Source organism: Aulostomus chinensis, chromosome 4 (assembly GCF_037954235.1).
Source record: "Aulostomus chinensis isolate RoL2024-O1b breed Wild chromosome 4, RoL_Achi_v1.0, whole genome shotgun sequence".
In the NCBI taxonomy this organism is placed as follows: Eukaryota; Metazoa; Chordata; class Actinopteri; order Syngnathiformes; family Aulostomidae; genus Aulostomus; species Aulostomus chinensis.
Window position 1 is genome coordinate 29,147,425 of NC_141323.1, and position 16,477 is coordinate 29,163,901.

The 16,477-nt window shown below is 46.6% G+C and overlaps 35 non-coding genes and 4 pseudogenes across 35 annotated transcripts; all 39 read right to left on the reverse strand.

Moving 5' to 3' along the window:
* Positions 1 to 69: 69 nt before the first annotated feature.
* Positions 70 to 188, reverse strand: LOC147265751 (5S ribosomal RNA). Its single transcript, XR_015115505.1, has one exon. It is a non-coding gene; the product is annotated as a 5S ribosomal RNA (ribosomal RNA).
* Positions 189 to 497: 309 nt separating this feature from the next.
* LOC147265752 (5S ribosomal RNA) lies at positions 498 to 616 on the reverse strand. The gene has a single exon (XR_015115501.1). It is a non-coding gene; the product is annotated as a 5S ribosomal RNA (ribosomal RNA).
* A 309-nt stretch (positions 617 to 925) lies between these two features.
* On the reverse strand, positions 926 to 1,044 carry LOC147265753 (5S ribosomal RNA). The gene has a single exon (XR_015114878.1). It is a non-coding gene; the product is annotated as a 5S ribosomal RNA (ribosomal RNA).
* Positions 1,045 to 1,353: 309 nt separating this feature from the next.
* On the reverse strand, positions 1,354 to 1,472 carry LOC147265754 (5S ribosomal RNA). The gene has a single exon (XR_015113959.1). It is a non-coding gene; the product is annotated as a 5S ribosomal RNA (ribosomal RNA).
* A 309-nt stretch (positions 1,473 to 1,781) lies between these two features.
* Positions 1,782 to 1,900, reverse strand: LOC147265755 (5S ribosomal RNA). The gene has a single exon (XR_015113960.1). It is a non-coding gene; the product is annotated as a 5S ribosomal RNA (ribosomal RNA).
* Positions 1,901 to 2,210: 310 nt separating this feature from the next.
* On the reverse strand, positions 2,211 to 2,329 carry LOC147265756 (5S ribosomal RNA). Its single transcript, XR_015113961.1, has one exon. It is a non-coding gene; the product is annotated as a 5S ribosomal RNA (ribosomal RNA).
* Positions 2,330 to 2,639: 310 nt separating this feature from the next.
* Positions 2,640 to 2,748, reverse strand: LOC147265757 (5S ribosomal RNA; annotated as a pseudogene).
* A 309-nt stretch (positions 2,749 to 3,057) lies between these two features.
* Positions 3,058 to 3,176, reverse strand: LOC147265758 (5S ribosomal RNA). The gene has a single exon (XR_015114817.1). It is a non-coding gene; the product is annotated as a 5S ribosomal RNA (ribosomal RNA).
* A 309-nt stretch (positions 3,177 to 3,485) lies between these two features.
* LOC147265759 (5S ribosomal RNA) lies at positions 3,486 to 3,604 on the reverse strand. Its single transcript, XR_015113962.1, has one exon. It is a non-coding gene; the product is annotated as a 5S ribosomal RNA (ribosomal RNA).
* A 310-nt stretch (positions 3,605 to 3,914) lies between these two features.
* Positions 3,915 to 4,033, reverse strand: LOC147265760 (5S ribosomal RNA). The gene has a single exon (XR_015113963.1). It is a non-coding gene; the product is annotated as a 5S ribosomal RNA (ribosomal RNA).
* Positions 4,034 to 4,343: 310 nt separating this feature from the next.
* On the reverse strand, positions 4,344 to 4,462 carry LOC147265761 (5S ribosomal RNA). Its single transcript, XR_015115506.1, has one exon. It is a non-coding gene; the product is annotated as a 5S ribosomal RNA (ribosomal RNA).
* A 309-nt stretch (positions 4,463 to 4,771) lies between these two features.
* On the reverse strand, positions 4,772 to 4,890 carry LOC147265762 (5S ribosomal RNA). The gene has a single exon (XR_015113965.1). It is a non-coding gene; the product is annotated as a 5S ribosomal RNA (ribosomal RNA).
* Positions 4,891 to 5,200: 310 nt separating this feature from the next.
* Positions 5,201 to 5,319, reverse strand: LOC147265763 (5S ribosomal RNA). Its single transcript, XR_015115376.1, has one exon. It is a non-coding gene; the product is annotated as a 5S ribosomal RNA (ribosomal RNA).
* A 309-nt stretch (positions 5,320 to 5,628) lies between these two features.
* Positions 5,629 to 5,747, reverse strand: LOC147265764 (5S ribosomal RNA). Its single transcript, XR_015115225.1, has one exon. It is a non-coding gene; the product is annotated as a 5S ribosomal RNA (ribosomal RNA).
* Positions 5,748 to 6,057: 310 nt separating this feature from the next.
* LOC147265765 (5S ribosomal RNA) lies at positions 6,058 to 6,176 on the reverse strand (annotated as a pseudogene).
* A 309-nt stretch (positions 6,177 to 6,485) lies between these two features.
* LOC147265766 (5S ribosomal RNA) lies at positions 6,486 to 6,604 on the reverse strand. The gene has a single exon (XR_015113966.1). It is a non-coding gene; the product is annotated as a 5S ribosomal RNA (ribosomal RNA).
* A 310-nt stretch (positions 6,605 to 6,914) lies between these two features.
* On the reverse strand, positions 6,915 to 7,033 carry LOC147265767 (5S ribosomal RNA). Its single transcript, XR_015115508.1, has one exon. It is a non-coding gene; the product is annotated as a 5S ribosomal RNA (ribosomal RNA).
* Positions 7,034 to 7,342: 309 nt separating this feature from the next.
* Positions 7,343 to 7,461, reverse strand: LOC147265768 (5S ribosomal RNA). Its single transcript, XR_015115248.1, has one exon. It is a non-coding gene; the product is annotated as a 5S ribosomal RNA (ribosomal RNA).
* Positions 7,462 to 7,769: 308 nt separating this feature from the next.
* LOC147265769 (5S ribosomal RNA) lies at positions 7,770 to 7,888 on the reverse strand. Its single transcript, XR_015114410.1, has one exon. It is a non-coding gene; the product is annotated as a 5S ribosomal RNA (ribosomal RNA).
* Positions 7,889 to 8,197: 309 nt separating this feature from the next.
* On the reverse strand, positions 8,198 to 8,316 carry LOC147265770 (5S ribosomal RNA; annotated as a pseudogene).
* A 310-nt stretch (positions 8,317 to 8,626) lies between these two features.
* Positions 8,627 to 8,745, reverse strand: LOC147265771 (5S ribosomal RNA). Its single transcript, XR_015115352.1, has one exon. It is a non-coding gene; the product is annotated as a 5S ribosomal RNA (ribosomal RNA).
* A 310-nt stretch (positions 8,746 to 9,055) lies between these two features.
* Positions 9,056 to 9,174, reverse strand: LOC147265772 (5S ribosomal RNA). Its single transcript, XR_015115479.1, has one exon. It is a non-coding gene; the product is annotated as a 5S ribosomal RNA (ribosomal RNA).
* A 309-nt stretch (positions 9,175 to 9,483) lies between these two features.
* Positions 9,484 to 9,602, reverse strand: LOC147265773 (5S ribosomal RNA). The gene has a single exon (XR_015113286.1). It is a non-coding gene; the product is annotated as a 5S ribosomal RNA (ribosomal RNA).
* A 309-nt stretch (positions 9,603 to 9,911) lies between these two features.
* LOC147265774 (5S ribosomal RNA) lies at positions 9,912 to 10,030 on the reverse strand. Its single transcript, XR_015113264.1, has one exon. It is a non-coding gene; the product is annotated as a 5S ribosomal RNA (ribosomal RNA).
* Positions 10,031 to 10,339: 309 nt separating this feature from the next.
* LOC147265775 (5S ribosomal RNA) lies at positions 10,340 to 10,458 on the reverse strand. The gene has a single exon (XR_015113287.1). It is a non-coding gene; the product is annotated as a 5S ribosomal RNA (ribosomal RNA).
* Positions 10,459 to 10,767: 309 nt separating this feature from the next.
* Positions 10,768 to 10,886, reverse strand: LOC147265776 (5S ribosomal RNA). Its single transcript, XR_015113403.1, has one exon. It is a non-coding gene; the product is annotated as a 5S ribosomal RNA (ribosomal RNA).
* Positions 10,887 to 11,195: 309 nt separating this feature from the next.
* On the reverse strand, positions 11,196 to 11,314 carry LOC147265777 (5S ribosomal RNA). The gene has a single exon (XR_015114656.1). It is a non-coding gene; the product is annotated as a 5S ribosomal RNA (ribosomal RNA).
* A 310-nt stretch (positions 11,315 to 11,624) lies between these two features.
* LOC147265778 (5S ribosomal RNA) lies at positions 11,625 to 11,743 on the reverse strand. Its single transcript, XR_015113000.1, has one exon. It is a non-coding gene; the product is annotated as a 5S ribosomal RNA (ribosomal RNA).
* Positions 11,744 to 12,052: 309 nt separating this feature from the next.
* LOC147265779 (5S ribosomal RNA) lies at positions 12,053 to 12,171 on the reverse strand. Its single transcript, XR_015113967.1, has one exon. It is a non-coding gene; the product is annotated as a 5S ribosomal RNA (ribosomal RNA).
* A 310-nt stretch (positions 12,172 to 12,481) lies between these two features.
* LOC147265780 (5S ribosomal RNA) lies at positions 12,482 to 12,600 on the reverse strand. The gene has a single exon (XR_015113001.1). It is a non-coding gene; the product is annotated as a 5S ribosomal RNA (ribosomal RNA).
* Positions 12,601 to 12,909: 309 nt separating this feature from the next.
* Positions 12,910 to 13,028, reverse strand: LOC147265781 (5S ribosomal RNA; annotated as a pseudogene).
* A 310-nt stretch (positions 13,029 to 13,338) lies between these two features.
* On the reverse strand, positions 13,339 to 13,457 carry LOC147265782 (5S ribosomal RNA). The gene has a single exon (XR_015115448.1). It is a non-coding gene; the product is annotated as a 5S ribosomal RNA (ribosomal RNA).
* A 309-nt stretch (positions 13,458 to 13,766) lies between these two features.
* On the reverse strand, positions 13,767 to 13,885 carry LOC147265783 (5S ribosomal RNA). The gene has a single exon (XR_015113292.1). It is a non-coding gene; the product is annotated as a 5S ribosomal RNA (ribosomal RNA).
* A 309-nt stretch (positions 13,886 to 14,194) lies between these two features.
* LOC147265784 (5S ribosomal RNA) lies at positions 14,195 to 14,313 on the reverse strand. Its single transcript, XR_015113265.1, has one exon. It is a non-coding gene; the product is annotated as a 5S ribosomal RNA (ribosomal RNA).
* A 309-nt stretch (positions 14,314 to 14,622) lies between these two features.
* On the reverse strand, positions 14,623 to 14,741 carry LOC147265785 (5S ribosomal RNA). Its single transcript, XR_015113288.1, has one exon. It is a non-coding gene; the product is annotated as a 5S ribosomal RNA (ribosomal RNA).
* A 309-nt stretch (positions 14,742 to 15,050) lies between these two features.
* LOC147265786 (5S ribosomal RNA) lies at positions 15,051 to 15,169 on the reverse strand. The gene has a single exon (XR_015113404.1). It is a non-coding gene; the product is annotated as a 5S ribosomal RNA (ribosomal RNA).
* Positions 15,170 to 15,478: 309 nt separating this feature from the next.
* LOC147265787 (5S ribosomal RNA) lies at positions 15,479 to 15,597 on the reverse strand. Its single transcript, XR_015114657.1, has one exon. It is a non-coding gene; the product is annotated as a 5S ribosomal RNA (ribosomal RNA).
* Positions 15,598 to 15,907: 310 nt separating this feature from the next.
* On the reverse strand, positions 15,908 to 16,026 carry LOC147265788 (5S ribosomal RNA). Its single transcript, XR_015113002.1, has one exon. It is a non-coding gene; the product is annotated as a 5S ribosomal RNA (ribosomal RNA).
* Positions 16,027 to 16,336: 310 nt separating this feature from the next.
* On the reverse strand, positions 16,337 to 16,455 carry LOC147265789 (5S ribosomal RNA). The gene has a single exon (XR_015113293.1). It is a non-coding gene; the product is annotated as a 5S ribosomal RNA (ribosomal RNA).
* Positions 16,456 to 16,477: the final 22 nt, after the last annotated feature.

The window sequence follows — 16,477 nt, forward strand, 5'->3', positions numbered from 1 at the left end:
GTGAGGGAAGCTCGCTCATGCTGGTCCCCAAACACTCAAAGCTGCCCTTTCCTCACAATGAAACAAAAAAGCTTACAACACCTGGTATTCCCAGGCGGTCTCCCATCCAAGTACTAACCAGGCCCAACCCTGCTTAGCTTCCGAGATCAGACGAGATCGGGCGTGTTCAGAGTGGTATGGCCGTAAGCTCTTGACTCTCACACACATGGGCTCTATATCCATTTCACACACTTTACAACCTCAGAAAAAAAGTGATGCGCAACAGCCTCAGGGTCTTTTCACACGCCAAATCGGTGTCCTGTCAATAAAACAAAAGAATGTTGATGTCATCGAGAGAAAAGTACTGCATCTGCAATCTGTCTACTTCAAATTACACACTGCATGACATTCCATTCGAAAGCTGTGGAGGGCACTTCAAGAAAAGGTGTGTGAGGGAAGCTCGCTCATGCTGGTCCCCAAACACTCAAAGCTGCCCTTTCCTCACAATGAAACAAAAAAGCTTACAACACCTGGTTTTCCCAGGCGGTCTCCCATCCAAGTACTAACCAGGCCCAACCCTGCTTAGCTTCCGAGATCAGACGAGATCGGGCGTGTTCAGAGTGGTATGGCCGTAAGCTCTTGACTCTCACACACATGGGCTCTATATCCATTTCACACACTTTACAACCTCAGAAAAAAAGTGATGCGCAACAGCCTCAGGGTCTTTTCACACGCCAAATCGGTGTCCTGTCAATAAAACAAAAGAATGTTGATGTCATCGAGAGAAAAGTACTGCATCTGCAATCTGTCTACTTCAAATTACACACTGCATGACATTCCATTCGAAAGCTGTGGAGGGCACTTCAAGAAAAGGTGTGTGAGGGAAGCTCGCTCATGCTGGTCCCCAAAGACTCAAAGCTGCCCTTTCCTCACAAAGAAATAAAAAAGCTTACAGCATCTGGTATTCCCAGGCGGTCTTCCATCCAAGTACTAACCAGGCCCGACCCTGCTTGGCTTCCGAGATCAGACGAGATCGGGCGTGTTCAGAGTGGTATGGCCATAAGCCTTTGACTCTGACACACATGGGCTCTATATCCATTTCACACACTTTACAACCTCAGAAAAAAAGTGATGCGCAACAGCCTCAGGGTCTTTTCACACGCCAAATCGGTGTCCTGTCAATAAAACAAAAGAATGTTGATGTCATCGAGAGAAAAGTACTGCATCTGCCATCTGTCTTCTTCAAATTAACCACTGCATGAAATTCCATTCCAAAGCTGCAGAGGGCCCTTCAAGAAAAGGTGTGTGAGGGAAGCTCGCTCATGCTGGTCCCCAAAGTCTCAAAGCGGCCCTTTCCTCACAATGAAACAAAAAAGCTTACAGCACCTGGTATTCCCAGGCGGTCTTCCATCCAAGTACTAACCAGGCCCGACCCTGCTAAGCTTCCGAGATCAGACGAGATCGGGCGTGTTCAGAGTGGTATGGCCGTAAGCCCTTGACTCTCACACACATGGGCTCTATATCCATTTCACACAATTTACAACCTCAGAAAAAAAGTGATGCGCAACAGCCTCACGGTCTTTTTACACACCAAATGGGTGTCCTGTCAATAAAAGAAAAGAATGTTGATGTCATCGAGAGAAAAGTACTGCATCTGCCATCTGTCTTCTTCAAATTAACCACTGCATGAAATTCCATTCCAAAGCTGCAGAGGGCGCTTCAAGAAAAGGTGTGTGAGGGAAGCTCGCTCATGCTGGTCCCCAAAGACTCAAAGCGGCCCTTTCCTCACAATGAAACAAAAAAGCTTACAGCACCTGGTATTCCCAGGCGGTCTTCCATCCAAGTACTAACCAGGCCCGACCCTGCTAAGCTTCCGAGATCAGACGAGATCGGGCGTGTTCAGAGTGGTATGGCCGTAAGCCCTTGACTCTCACACACATGGGCTCTATATCCATTTCACTCACTTTACAACCTCAAAAAAAATGTGATGTGCAACAGCCTCACGGTCTTTTTACACACCAAATAGTTGTCCTGTAAATACAAAGAAAAAAATGTTGATGTCATCTAGAGAAAAGTACTGCATCTGCAATCTGTCTACTTCAAATTACACACTGCATGACATTCCATTCGAAAGCTGTGGAGGGCACTTCAAGAAAAGGTGTGTGAGGGAAGCTCGCTCATGCTGGTCCCCAAAGACTCAAAGCTGCCCTTTCCTCACAAAGAAATAAAAAAGCTTACAGCACCTGGTATTCCCAGGCGGTCTTCCATCCAAGTACTAACCAGGCCCGACCCTGCTAAGCTTCCGAGATCAGACGAGATCGGGCGTGTTCAGAGTGGTATGGCCGTAAGCCCTTGACTCTCACACACATGGGCTCTATATCCATTTCACTCACTTTACAACCTCAAAAAAAATGTGATGTGCAACAGCCTCAGGGTCTTTTTACACACCAAATAGTTGTCCTGTCAATACAAAGAAAAGAATGTTGATGTCATCTAGAGAAAAGTACTGCATCTGCAATCTGTCTACTTCAAATTACACACTGCATGACATTCCATTCGAAAGCTGTGGAGGGCGCTTCAAGAAAAGGTGTGTGAGGGAAGCTCGCTCATGCTGGTCCCCAAACACTCAAAGCTGCCCTTTCCTCACAATGAAACAAAAAAGCTTACAACACCTGGTATTCCCAGGCGGTCTCCCATCCAAGTACTAACCAGGCCCAACCATGCTTAGCTTCCGAGATCAGACGTGTTCAGAGTGGTATGGCCGTAAGCTCTTGACTCTCACACACATGGGCTCTATATCCATTTCACACACTTTACAACCTCAGAAAAAAAGTGATGCGCAACAGCCTCAGGGTCTTTTCACATGCCAAATCGGTGTCCTGTCAATAAAACAAAAGAATGTTGATGTCATCGAGAGAAAAGTACTGCATCTGCCATCTGTCTTCTTCAAATTAACCACTGCATGAAATTCCATTCCAAAGCTGCAGAGGGCCCTTCAAGAAAAGGTGTGTGAGGGAAGCTCGCTCATGCTGGTCCCCAAAGTCTCAAAGCGGCCCTTTCCTCACAATGAAACAAAAAAGCTTACAGCACCTGGTATTCCCAAGCGGTCTTCCATCCAAGTACTAACCAGGCCCGACCCTGCTAAGCTTCCGAGATCAGACGAGATCAGGCGTGTTCAGAGTGGTATGGCCGTAAGCCCTTGACTCTCACACACATGGGCTCTATATCCATTTCACACAATTTACAACCTCAGAAAAAAAGTGATGCGCAACAGCCTCACGGTCTTTTTACACACCAAATCGGTGTCCTGTCAATAAAAGAAAAGAATGTTGATGTCATCGAGAGAAAAGTACTGCATCTGCCATCTGTCTTCTTCAAATTAACCACTGCATGAAATTCCATTCCAAAGCTGCAGAGGGCGCTTCAAGAAAAGGTGTGTGAGGGAAGCTCGCTCATGCTGGTCCCCAAAGACTCAAAGCGGCCCTTTCCTCACAATGAAACAAAAAAGCTTACAGCACCTGGTATTCCCAGGCGGTCTTCCATCCAAGTACTAACCAGGCCCGACCCTGCTAAGCTTCCGAGATCAGACGAGATCGGGCGTGTTCAGAGTGGTATGGCCGTAAGCCCTTGACTCTCACACACATGGGCTCTATATCCATTTCACTCACTTTACAACCTCAAAAAAAATGTGATGTGCAACAGCCTCACGGTCTTTTTACACACCAAATAGTTGTCCTGTCAATACAAAGAAAAAAATGTTGATGTCATCTAGAGAAAAGTACTGCATCTGCAATCTGTCTACTTCAAATTACACACTGCATGACATTCCATTCGAAAGCTGTGGAGGGCACTTCAAGAAAAGGTGTGTGAGGGAAGCTCGCTCATGCTGGTCCCCAAAGACTCAAAGCTGCCCTTTCCTCACAAAGAAATAAAAAAGCTTACAGCACCTGGTATTCCCAGGCGGTCTTCCATCCAAGTACTAACCAGGCCCGACCCTGCTAAGCTTCCGAGATCAGACGAGATCGGGCGTGTTCAGAGTGGTATGGCCGTAAGCCCTTGACTCTCACACACATGGGCTCTATATCCATTTCACTCACTTTACAACCTCAAAAAAAATGTGATGTGCAACAGCCTCAGGGTCTTTTTACACACCAAATAGTTGTCCTGTCAATACAAAGAAAAGAATGTTGATGTCATCTAGAGAAAAGTACTGCATCTGCAATCTGTCTACTTCAAATTACACACTGCATGACATTCCATTCGAAAGCTGTGGAGGGCGCTTCAAGAAAAGGTGTGTGAGGGAAGCTCGCTCATGCTGGTCCCCAAACACTCAAAGCTGCCCTTTCCTCACAATGAAACAAAAAAGCTTACAACACCTGGTATTCCCAGGCGGTCTCCCATCCAAGTACTAACCAGGCCCAACCCTGCTTAGCTTCCGAGATCAGACGAGATCGGGCGTGTTCAGAGTGGTATGGCCGTAAGCTCTTGACTCTCACACACATGGGCTCTATATCCATTTCACACACTTTACAACCTCAGAAAAAAAGTGATGCGCAACAGCCTCAGGGTCTTTTCACACGCCAAATCGGTGTCCTGTCAATAAAACAAAAGAATGTTGATGTCATCGAGAGAAAAGTACTGCATCTGCCATCTGTCTTCTTCAAATTAACCACTGCATGAAATTCCATTCCAAAGCTGCAGAGGGCGCTTCAAGAAAAGGTGTGTGAGGGAAGCTCGCTCATGCTGGTCCCCAAAGACTCAAAGCGGCCCTTTCCTCACAATGAAACAAAAAAGCTTACAGCACCTGGTATTCCCAGGCGGTCTTCCATCCAAGTACTAACCAGGCCCGACCCTGCTAAGCTTCCGAGATCAGACGAGATCGGGCGTGTTCAGAGTGGTATGGCCGTAAGCCCTTGACTCTCACACACATGGGCTCTATATCCATTTCACTCACTTTACAACCTCAAAAAAAATGTGATGTGCAACAGCCTCACGGTCTTTTTACACACCAAATAGTTGTCCTGTCAATACAAAGAAAAAAATGTTGATGTCATCTAGAGAAAAGTACTGCATCTGCAATCTGTCTACTTCAAATTACACACTGCATGACATTCCATTCGAAAGCTGTGGAGGGCACTTCAAGAAAAGGTGTGTGAGGGAAGCTCGCTCATGCTGGTCCCCAAAGACTCAAAGCTGCCCTTTCCTCACAAAGAAATAAAAAAGCTTACAGCACCTGGTATTCCCAGGCGGTCTTCCATCCAAGTACTAACCAGGCCCGACCCTGCTTAGCTTCCGAGATCAGACGGGATCGGGCGTGTTCAGAGTGGTATGGCCGTAAGCTCTTGACTCTCACACACATGGGCTCTATATCCATTTCACACACTTTACAACCTCAGAAAAAAAGTGATGCGCAACAGCCTCAGGGTCTTTTCACACGCCAAATCGGTGTCCTGTCAATAAAACAAAAGAATGTTGATGTCATCGAGAGAAAAGTACTGCATCTGCCATCTGTCTTCTTCAAATTAACCACTGCATGAAATTCCATTCCAAAGCTGCAGAGGGCCCTTCAAGAAAAGGTGTGTGAGGGAAGCTCGCTCATGCTGGTCCCCAAAGTCTCAAAGCGGCCCTTTCCTCACAATGAAACAAAAAAGCTTACAGCACTTGGTATTCCCAGGCGGTCTTCCATCCAAGTACTAACCAGGCCCGACCCTGCTAAGCTTCCGAGATCAGACGAGATCGGGCGTGTTCAGAGTGGTATGGCCGTAAGCCCTTGACTCTCACACACATGGGCTCTATATCCATTTCACTCACTTTACAACCTCAAAAAAAATGTGATGTGCAACAGCCTCACGGTCTTTTTACACACCAAATAGTTGTCCTGTCAATACAAAGAAAAAAATGTTGATGTCATCTAGAGAAAAGTACTGCATCTGCAATCTGTCTACTTTAAATTACACACTGCATGACATTCCATTCGAAAGCTGTGGAGGGCACTTCAATAAAAGGTGTGTGAGGGAAGCTCGCTCATGCTGGTCCCCAAAGACTCAAAGCTGCCCTTTCCTCACAAAGAAATAAAAAAGCTTACAGCACCTGGTATTCCCAGGCGGTCTTCCATCCAAGTACTAAACAGGCCCGACCCTGCTTAGCTTCCAAGATCAGACGAGATCGGGCGTGTTCAGAGTAGCATGGCCATAAGCCTTTGACGCTGACACACATGGGCTCTATATCCATTTCACACAATTTACAACCTCAGAAAAAAAGTGATGCGCAACAGCCTCAGGGTCTTTTCACACGCCAAATCGGTGTCCTGTCAATAAAAGAAAAGAATGTTGATGTCATCTAGAGAAAAGTACTGCATCTGCCATCTGTCTACTTCAAATTAACCACTGCATGACATTCCATTCCAAAGCTGTGGAGGGCGCTTCAAGAAACGGTGTGTGAGGGAAGCTCGCTCATGCTGGTCCCCAAACACTCAAAGCGGCCCTTTCCTCACAATGAAACAAAAAAGCTTACAGCACCTGGTATTCCCAGGCGGTCTTCCATCCAAGTACTAACCAGGCCCGACCCTGCTAAGCTTCCGAGATCAGACGAGATCGGGCGTGTTCAGAGTGGTATGGCCGTAAGCCCTTGACTCTCACACACATGGGCTCTATATCCATTTCGCTCACTTTACAACCTCAAAAAAAATGTGATGTGCAACAGCCTCACGGTCTTTTTACACACCAAATAGTTGTCCTGTCAATACAACGAAAAAAATGTTGATGTCATCTAGAGAAAAGTACTGCATCTGCAATCTGTCTACTTCAAATTACACACTGCATGACATTCCATTCGAAAGCTGTGGAGGGCACTTCAAGAAAAGGTGTGTGAGGGAAGCTCGCTCATGCTGGTCCCCAAACACTCAAAGCTGCACTTTCCTCACAATGAAACAAAAAAGCTTACAGCACCTGGTATTCCCAGGCGGTCTCCCATCCAAGTACTAACCAAGCCCAACCCTGCTTAGCTTCCGAGATCAGACGAGATCGGGCGTGTTCAGAGTGGTATGGCCGTAAGCTCTTAACTCTCACACACATGGGCTCTATATCCATTTCACACACTTTACAACCTCAGAAAAAAAGTGATGCGCAACAGCCTCAGGGTCTTTTCACACGCCAAATCGGTGTCCTGTCAATAAAACAAAAGAATGTTGATGTCATTGAGAGAAAAGTACTGCATCTGCCATCTGTCTTCTTCAAATTAACCACTGCATGAAATTCCATTCCAAAGCTGCAGAGGGCCCTTCAAGAAAAGGTGTGTGAGGGAAGCTCGCTCATGCTGGTCCCCAAAGTCTCAAAGCGGCCCTTTCCTCACAATCAAACAAAAAAGCTTACAGCACCTGGTATTCCCAGGCGGTCTTCCATCCAAGTACTAACCAGGCCCGACCCTGCAAAGCTTCCGAGATCAGACGAGATCGGGCGTGTTCAGAGTGGTATGGCCGTAAGCCCTTGACTCTCACACACATGGGCTCTATATCCATTTCACTCACTTTACAACCTCAAAAATTGTGATGTGCAACAGCCTCACAGTCTTTTTACACACCAAATAGTTGTCCTGTCAATACAAAGAAAAGAATGTTGATGTCATCTAGAGAAAAGTACTGCATCTGCAATCTGTCTACTTCAAATTACACACTGCATGAAATTCCATCCGAAAGCTGTGTAGGGCGCTTCAAGAAAAGGTGTGTGAGGGAAGCTCGCTCATGCTGGTCCCCAAACACTCAAAGCTGCCCTTTCCTCACAATGAAACAAAAACGCTTACAGCACCTGGTATTCCCAGGTAGTCTCCCATCCAAGTACTAACCAGGGCCGACCCTGCTTAGCTTCCGAGATCAGACGAGATCGGGCGTGTTCAGAGTGGTATGGCCGTAAGCCCTTGAATATTACACACATGGGCTCTATATCCATTTCACACAATTTACAACCTCAGAAAAAAAGTGAAGCGCAACAGCCTCAGGGTCTTTTCACACGCCAAATAGGTGTCCTGTCAATAAAAGAAAAGAATGTTGATGTCATCTAGAGAAAAGTACTGCATCTGCCATCTGTCTACTTCAAATTAACCACTGCATGACATTCCATTCCAAAGCTGTGGAGGGCGCTTCAAGAAAAGGTGTGTGAGGGAAGCTCGCTCATGCTGGTCCCCAAAGACTCAAAGCTGCCCTTTCCTCACAAAGAAATAAAAAAGCTTACAGCACCTGGTATTCCCAGGCAGTCTTCCATCCAAGTACTAACCAGGACGGACCCTGCTTAGCTTCCGAGATCAGACGAGATCGGGCGTGTTCAGAGTGGTATGGCCGTAAGCCCTTGACTCTGACACACATGGGCTCTATATCCATTTCACACAATTTACAACCTCAGAAAAAAAGTGATGCGAAACAGCCTCAGGGTCTTTTCACACACCAAATAGTTGTCCTGTCAATACAAAGAAAAAAATGTTGATGTCATCTAGAGAAAAGTACTGCATCTGCAATCTGTCTACTTCAAATTACACACTGCATGAAATTCCATTCCAAAGCTGCAGAGGGCGCTTCAAGAAAAGGTGTGTGAGGGAAGCTCGCTCATGCTGGTCCCCAAAGACTCAAAGCGGCCCTTTCCTCACAATGAAACAAAAAAGCTTACAGCACCTGGTATTCCCAGGCGGTCTTCCATCCAAGTACTAACCAGGCCCGACCCTGCTAAGCTTCCGAGATCAGACGAGATTGGGCGTGTTCAGAGTGGTATGGCCGTAAGCCCTTGACTCTCACACACATGGGCTCTATATCCATTTCACTCACTTTACAACCTCAAAAAAAATGTGATGTGCAACAGCCTCACGGTCTTTTTACACACCAAATAGGTGTCCTGTCAATACAAAGAAAAAAATGTTGATGTCATCTAGAGAAAAGTACTGCATCTGCAATCTGTCTACTTCAAATTACACACTGCATGACATTCCATTCGAAAGCTGTGGAGGGCACTTCAAGAAAAGGTGTGTGAGGGAAGCTCGCTCATGCTGGTCCCCAAAGACTCAAAGCTGCCCTTTCCTCACAAAGAAATAAAAAAGCTTACAGCACCTGGTACTCCCAGGCGGTCTCCCATCAAAGTACTAACCAGGCCCGACCCTGCTTAGCTTCCGAGATCAGACGAGATCGGGCGTGTTCAGAGTGGTATGGCCGTAAGCCCTTGACTCTTACACACATGGGCTCTATATCCATTTCACTCACTTTACAACCTCAGAAAAAAAGTGAAGCGCAACAGCCTCAGGGTCTTTTCACACGCCAAATAGGTGTCCTGTCAATAAAAGAAAAGAATGTTGATGTCATCTAGAGAAAAGTACTGCATCTGCCATCTTTCTACTTCAAATTAACCACTGCATGACATTCCATTCCAAAACTGTGGAGGGCGCTTCAAGAAAAGGTGTGTGAGGGAAGCTCGCTCATGCTGGTCCCCAAAGACTCAAAGCTGCCCTTTCCTCACAAAGAAATAAAAAAGCTTACAGCACCTGGTATTCCCAGGCGGTCTTCCATCCAAGTACTAACCAGGCCCGACCCTGCTTAGCTTCCGAGATCAGACGAGATCGGGCGTGTTCAGAGTGGTTTGGCCGTAAGCCCTTGACTCTGACACACATGGGCTCTATATCCATTTCACACAATTTACAACCTCAGAAAAAAAGTGATGCGCAACAGCCTCAGGGTCTTTTAACACGCCAAATACGTGTCCTGTCAATAAAACAAAAGAATGTTGATGTCATCGAGAGAAAAGTACTGCATCTGCCATCTGTCTACTTCAAATTAACCACTGCATGACATTCCATTCCAAAGCTGTGGAGGGCGCTTCAAGAAAAGGTGTGTGAGGGAAGCTCGCTCATGCTGGTCCCCAAACACTCAAAGCTGCCCTTTCCTCACAATCAAACAAAAAAGCTTACAGCACCTTGTACTCCCAGGCGGTCTCCCATCCAAGTACTAACCAGGCCCAACCCTGCTTAGCTTCCGAGATCAGACGAGATCGGGCGTGTTCAGAGTGGTATGGCCGTAAGCTCTTAACTCTCACACACATGGGCTCTATATCCATTTCACACACTTTACAACCTCAGAAAAAAAGTGATGCGCAACAGCCTCAGGGTCTTTTCACACGCCAAATAGGTGTCCTGTCAATAAAAGAAAAGAATGTTGATGTCATCTAGAGAAAAGTACTGCATCTGCCATCTTTCCACTTCAAATTAACCACTGCATGACATTCCATTCCAAAACTGTGGAGGGCGCTTCAAGAAAAGGTGTGTGAGGGAAGCTCGCTCATGCTGGTCCCCAAAGACTCAAAGCTGCCCTTTCCTCACAAAGAAATAAAAAAGCTTACAGCACCTGGTATTCCCAGGCGGTCTTCCATCCAAGTACTAACCAGGCCCGACCCTGCTTAGCTTCCGAGATCAGACGAGATCGGGCGTGTTCAGAGTGGTTTGGCCGTAAGCCCTTGACTCTGACACACATGGGCTCTATATCCATTTCACACAATTTACAACCTCAGAAAAAAAGTGATGCGCAACAGCCTCAGGGTCTTTTAACACGCCAAATACGTGTCCTGTCAATAAAACAAAAGAATGTTGATGTCATCGAGAGAAAAGTACTGCATCTGCCATCTGTCTACGTCAAATTAACCACTGCATGACATTCCATTCCAAAGCTGTGGAGGGCGCTTCAAGAAAAGGTGTGTGAGGGAAGCTCGCTCATGCTGGTCCCCAAACACTCAAAGCTGCCCTTTCCTCACAATGAAACAAAAAAGCTTACAGCACCTTGTACTCCCAGGCGGTCTCCCATCCAAGTACTAACCAGGCCCGACCCTGCTTAGCTTCCGAGATCAGACGAGATCGGGCGTGTTCAGAGTGGTATGGCCGTAAGCTCTTAACTCTCACACACATGGGCTCTATATCCATTTCACACACTTTACAACCTCAGAAAAAAAGTGATGCGCAACAGCCTCAGGGTCTTTTCACACGCCAAATCGGTGTCCTGTCAATAAAACAAAAGAATGTTGATGTCATCGAGAGAAAAGTACTGCATCTGCCATCTGTCTTCTTCAAATTAACCACTGCATGAAATTCCATTCCAAAGCTGCAGAGGGCGCTTCAAGAAAAGGTGTGTGAGGGAAGCTCGCTCATGCTGGTCCCCAAAGACTCAAAGCGGCCCTTTCCTCACAATGAAACAAAAAAGCTTACAACACCTGGTATTCCCAGGCGGTCTTCCATCCAAGTACTAACCAGGCCCGACCCTGCTAAGCTTCCGAGATCAGACGAGATCGGGCGTGTTCAGAGTGGTATGGCCGTAAGCCCTTGACTCTCACACACATGGGCTCTATATCCATTTCACTCACTTTACAACCTCAAAAAAAATGTGATGTGCAACAGCCTCACGGTCTTTTTACACACCAAATAGTTGTCCTGTCAATACAAAGAAAAAAATGTTGATGTCATCTAGAGAAAAGTACTGCATCTGCAATCTGTCTACTTCAAATTACACACTGCATGACATTCTATTCGAAAGCTGTGGAGGGCGCTTCAAGAAAATGTGTGTGAGGGAAGCTCGCTCATGCTGGTCCCCAAACACTCAAAGCTGCATTTTCCTCACAATGAAACAAAAAAGCTTACAGCACCTGGTATTCCCAGGCGGTCTCCCATCCAAGTACTAACCAGGCCCAACCCTGCTAAGCTTCCGAGATCAGACGAGATCGGGCGTGTTCAGAGTGGTATGGCCGTAAGCTCTTGACTCTCACACACATGGGCTCTATATCCATTTCACACACTTTACAACCTCAGAAAAAAAGTGATGCGCAACAGCCTCAGGGTCTTTTCACACGCCAAATCGGTGTCCTGTCAATAAAACAAAAGAATGTTGATGTCATTGAGAGAAAAGTACTGCATCTGCCATCTGTCTTCTTCAAATTAACCACTGCATGAAATTCCATTCCAAAGCTGCAGAGGGCCCTTCAAGAAAAGGTGTGTGAGGGAAGCTCGCTCATGCTGGTCCCCAAAGTCTCAAAGCGGCCCTTTCCTCACAATGAAACAAAAAAGCTTACAGCACCTGGTATTCCCAGGCGGTCTTCCATCCAAGTACTAACCAGGCCCGACCCTGCTAAGCTTCCGAGATCAGACGAGATCGGGCGTGTTCAGAGTGGTATGGCCGTAAGCCCTTGACTCTCACACACATGGGCTCTATATCCATTTCACTCACTTTACAACCTCAAAAAAAATGTGATGTGCAACAGCCTCACAGTCTTTTTACACACCAAATAGTTGTCCTGTCAATACAAAGAAAAGAATGTTGATGTCATCTAGAGAAAAGTACTGCATCTGCAATCTGTCTACTTCAAATTACACACTGCATGACATTCCATCCGAAAGCTGTGTAGGGCGCTTCAAGAAAAGGTGTGTGAGGGAAGCTCGCTCATGCTGGTCCCCAAACACTCAAAGCTGCCCTTTCCTCACAATGAAAAAAAAAAGCTTACAGCACCTGGTATTCCCAGGCGGTCTCCCATCCAAGTACTAACCAGGCCCAACCCTGCTAAGCTTCCGAGATCAGACGAGATCGGGCGTGTTCAGAGTGGTATGGCCGTAAGCTCTTGCCTCTCACACACATGGGCTCTATATCCATTTCACACACTTTACAACCTCAGAAAAAAAGTGATGCGCAACAGCCTCAGGGTCTTTTCACACGCCAAATCGGTGTCCTGTCAATAAAACAAAAGAATGTTGATGTCATTGAGAGAAAAGTACTGCATCTGCCATCTGTCTTCTTCAAATTAACCACTGCATGAAATTCCATTCCAAAGCTGCAGAGGGCCCTTCAAGAAAAGGTGTGTGAGGGAAGCTCGCTCATGCTGGTCCCCAAAGTCTCAAAGCGGCCCTTTCCTCACAATCAAACAAAAAAGCTTACAGCACCTGGTATTTCCAGGCGGTCTTCCATCCAAGTACTAACCAGGCCCGACCCTGCTAAGCTTCCGAGATCAGACGATATCGGGCGTGTTCAGAGTGGTATGGCCGTAAGCCCTTGACTCTCACACACTTGGGCTCTATATCCATTTCACTCACTTTACAACCTCAAAAAAAATGTGATGTGCAACAGCCTCACAGTCTTTTTACACACCAAATTGTTGTCCTGTCAATACAAAGAAAAGAATGTTGATGTCATCTAGAGAAAAGTACTGCATCTGCAATCTGTCTACTTCAAATTACACACTGCATGACATTCCATCCGAAAGCTGTGTAGGGCGCTTCAAGAAAAGGTGTGTGAGGGAAGCTCGCTCATGCTGGTCCCCAAAGACTCAAAGCTGCCCTTTCCTCACAAAGAAATAAAAAAGCTTACAGCACCTGGTACTCCCAGGCGGTCTCCCATCCAAGTACTAACCAGGCCCGACCCTGCTTAGCTTCCGAGATCAGACGAGATCGGGCGTGTTCAGAGTGGTATGGCCGTAAGCCCTTGCCTATTACACACATGGGCTCTATATCCATTTCACACAATTTACAACCTCAGAAAAAAAGTGAAGCGCAACAGCCTCAGGGTCTTTTCACACGCCAAATAGGTGTCCTGTCAATAAAAGAAAAGAATGTTGATGTCATCTAGAGAAAAGTACTGCATCTGCCATCTGTCTACTTCAAATTAACCACTGCATGACATTCCATTCCAAAGCTGTGGAGGGCGCTTCAAGAAAAGGTGTGTGAGGGAAGCTCGCTCATGCTGGTCCCCAAAGACTCAAAGCTGCCCTTTCCTCACAAAGAAATAAAAAAGCTTACAGCACCTGGTATTCCCAGGCGGTCTTCCATACAAGTACTAACCAGGCCCGACCCTGCTTAGCTTCCGAGATCAGACGAGATCGGGCGTGTTCAGAGTGGTATGGCTGTAAGCCCTTGACTCTGACACACATGGGCTCTATATCCATTTCACACAATTTACAACCTCAGAAAAAAAGTGATGCGCAACAGCCTCAGGGTCTTTTAACACGCCAAATACGTGTCCTGTCAATAAAACAAAAGAATGTTGATGTCATCGAGAGAAAAGTACTGCATCTGCCATCTGTCTACTTCAAATTAACCACTGCATGACATTCCATTCCAAAGCTGTGGAGGGCGCTTCAAGAAAAGGTGTGTGAGGGAAGCTCGCTCATGCTGGTCCCCAAACACTCAAAGCTGCCCTTTCCTCACAATCAAACAAAAAAGCTTACAGCACCTTGTACTCCCAGGCGGTCTCCCATCCAAGTACTAACCAGGCCCAACCCTGCTTAGCTTCCGAGATCAGACGAGATCGGGCGTGTTCAGAGTGGTATGGCCGTAAGCTCTTAACTCTCACACACATGGGCTCTATATCCATTTCACACACTTTACAACCTCAGAAAAAAAGTGATGCGCAACAGCCTCAGGGTCTTTTCACACGCCAAATAGGTGTCCTGTCAATAAAAGAAAAGAATGTTGATGTCATCTAGAGAAAAGTACTGCATCTGCCATCTTTCCACTTCAAATTAACCACTGCATGACATTCCATTCCAAAACTGTGGAGGGCGCTTCAAGAAAAGGTGTGTGAGGGAAGCTCGCTCATGCTGGTCCCCAAAGACTCAAAGCTGCCCTTTCCTCACAAAGAAATAAAAAAGCTTACAGCACCTGGTATTCCCAGGCGGTCTTCCATCCAAGTACTAACCAGGCCCGACCCTGCTTAGCTTCCGAGATCAGACGAGATCGGGCGTGTTCAGAGTGGTTTGGCCGTAAGCCCTTGACTCTGACACACATGGGCTCTATATCCATTTCACACAATTTACAACCTCAGAAAAAAAGTGATGCGCAACAGCCTCAGGGTCTTTTAACACGCCAAATACGTGTCCTGTCAATAAAACAAAAGAATGTTGATGTCATCGAGAGAAAAGTACTGTATCTGCCATCTGTCTACGTCAAATTAACCACTGCATGACATTCCATTCCAAAGCTGTGGAGGGCGCTTCAAGAAAAGGTGTGTGAGGGAAGCTCGCTCATGCTGGTCCCCAAACACTCAAAGCTGCCCTTTCCTCACAATGAAACAAAAAAGCTTACAGCACCTTGTACTCCCAGGCGGTCTCCCATCCAAGTACTAACCAGGCCCGACCCTGCTTAGCTTCCGAGATCAGACGAGATCGGGCGTGTTCAGAGTGGTATGGCCGTAAGCTCTTAACTCTCACACACATGGGCTCTATATCCATTTCACACACTTTACAACCTCAGAAAAAAAGTGATGCGCAACAGCCTCAGGGTCTTTTCACACGCCAAATCGGTGTCCTGTCAATAAAACAAAAGAATGTTGATGTCATCGAGAGAAAAGTACTGCATCTGCCATCTGTCTTCTTCAAATTAACCACTGCATGAAATTCCATTCCAAAGCTGCAGAGGGCGCTTCAAGAAAAGGTGTGTGAGGGAAGCTCGCTCATGCTGGTCCCCAAAGACTCAAAGCGGCCCTTTCCTCACAATGAAACAAAAAAGCTTACAACACCTGGTATTCCCAGGCGGTCTTCCATCCAAGTACTAACCAGGCCCGACCCTGCTAAGCTTCCGAGATCAGACGAGATCGGGCGTGTTCAGAGTGGTATGGCCGTAAGCCCTTGACTCTCACACACATGGGCTCTATATCCATTTCACTCACTTTACAACCTCAAAAAAAATGTGATGTGCAACAGCCTCACGGTCTTTTTACACACCAAATAGTTGTCCTGTCAATACAAAGAAAAAAATGTTGATGTCATCTAGAGAAAAGTACTGCATCTGCAATCTGTCTACTTCAAATTACACACTGCATGACATTCTATTCGAAAGCTGTGGAGGGCGCTTCAAGAAAATGTGTGTGAGGGAAGCTCGCTCATGCTGGTCCCCAAACACTCAAAGCTGCATTTTCCTCACAATGAAACAAAAAAGCTTACAGCACCTGGTATTCCCAGGCGGTCTCCCATCCAAGTACTAACCAGGCCCAACCCTGCTAAGCTTCCGAGATCAGACGAGATCGGGCGTGTTCAGAGTGGTATGGCCGTAAGCTCTTGACTCTCACACACATGGGCTCTATATCCATTTCACACACTTTACAACCTCAGAAAAAAAGTGATGCGCAACAGCCTCAGGGTCTTTTCACACGCCAAATCGGTGTCCTGTCAATACAAAGAAAAGAATGTTGATGTCATCTAGAGAAAAGTACTGCATCTGCCATCTGTCTACTTCAAATTAACCACTGCATGACATTCCATTCCAAAGCTGTGGAGGGCGCTTCAAGAAAAGGTGTGTGAGGGAAGCTCGCTCATGCTGGTCCCCAAAGACTCAAAGCTGCCCTTTCCTCACAAAGAAATAAAAAAGCTTACAGCACCTGGTATTCCCAGGCGGTCTTCCATACAAGTACTAACCAGGCCCGACCCTGCTTAGCTTCCGAGATCAGACGAGATCGGGCGTGTTCAGAGTGGTATGGCTGTAAGCCCTTGACGCTGACACACATGGG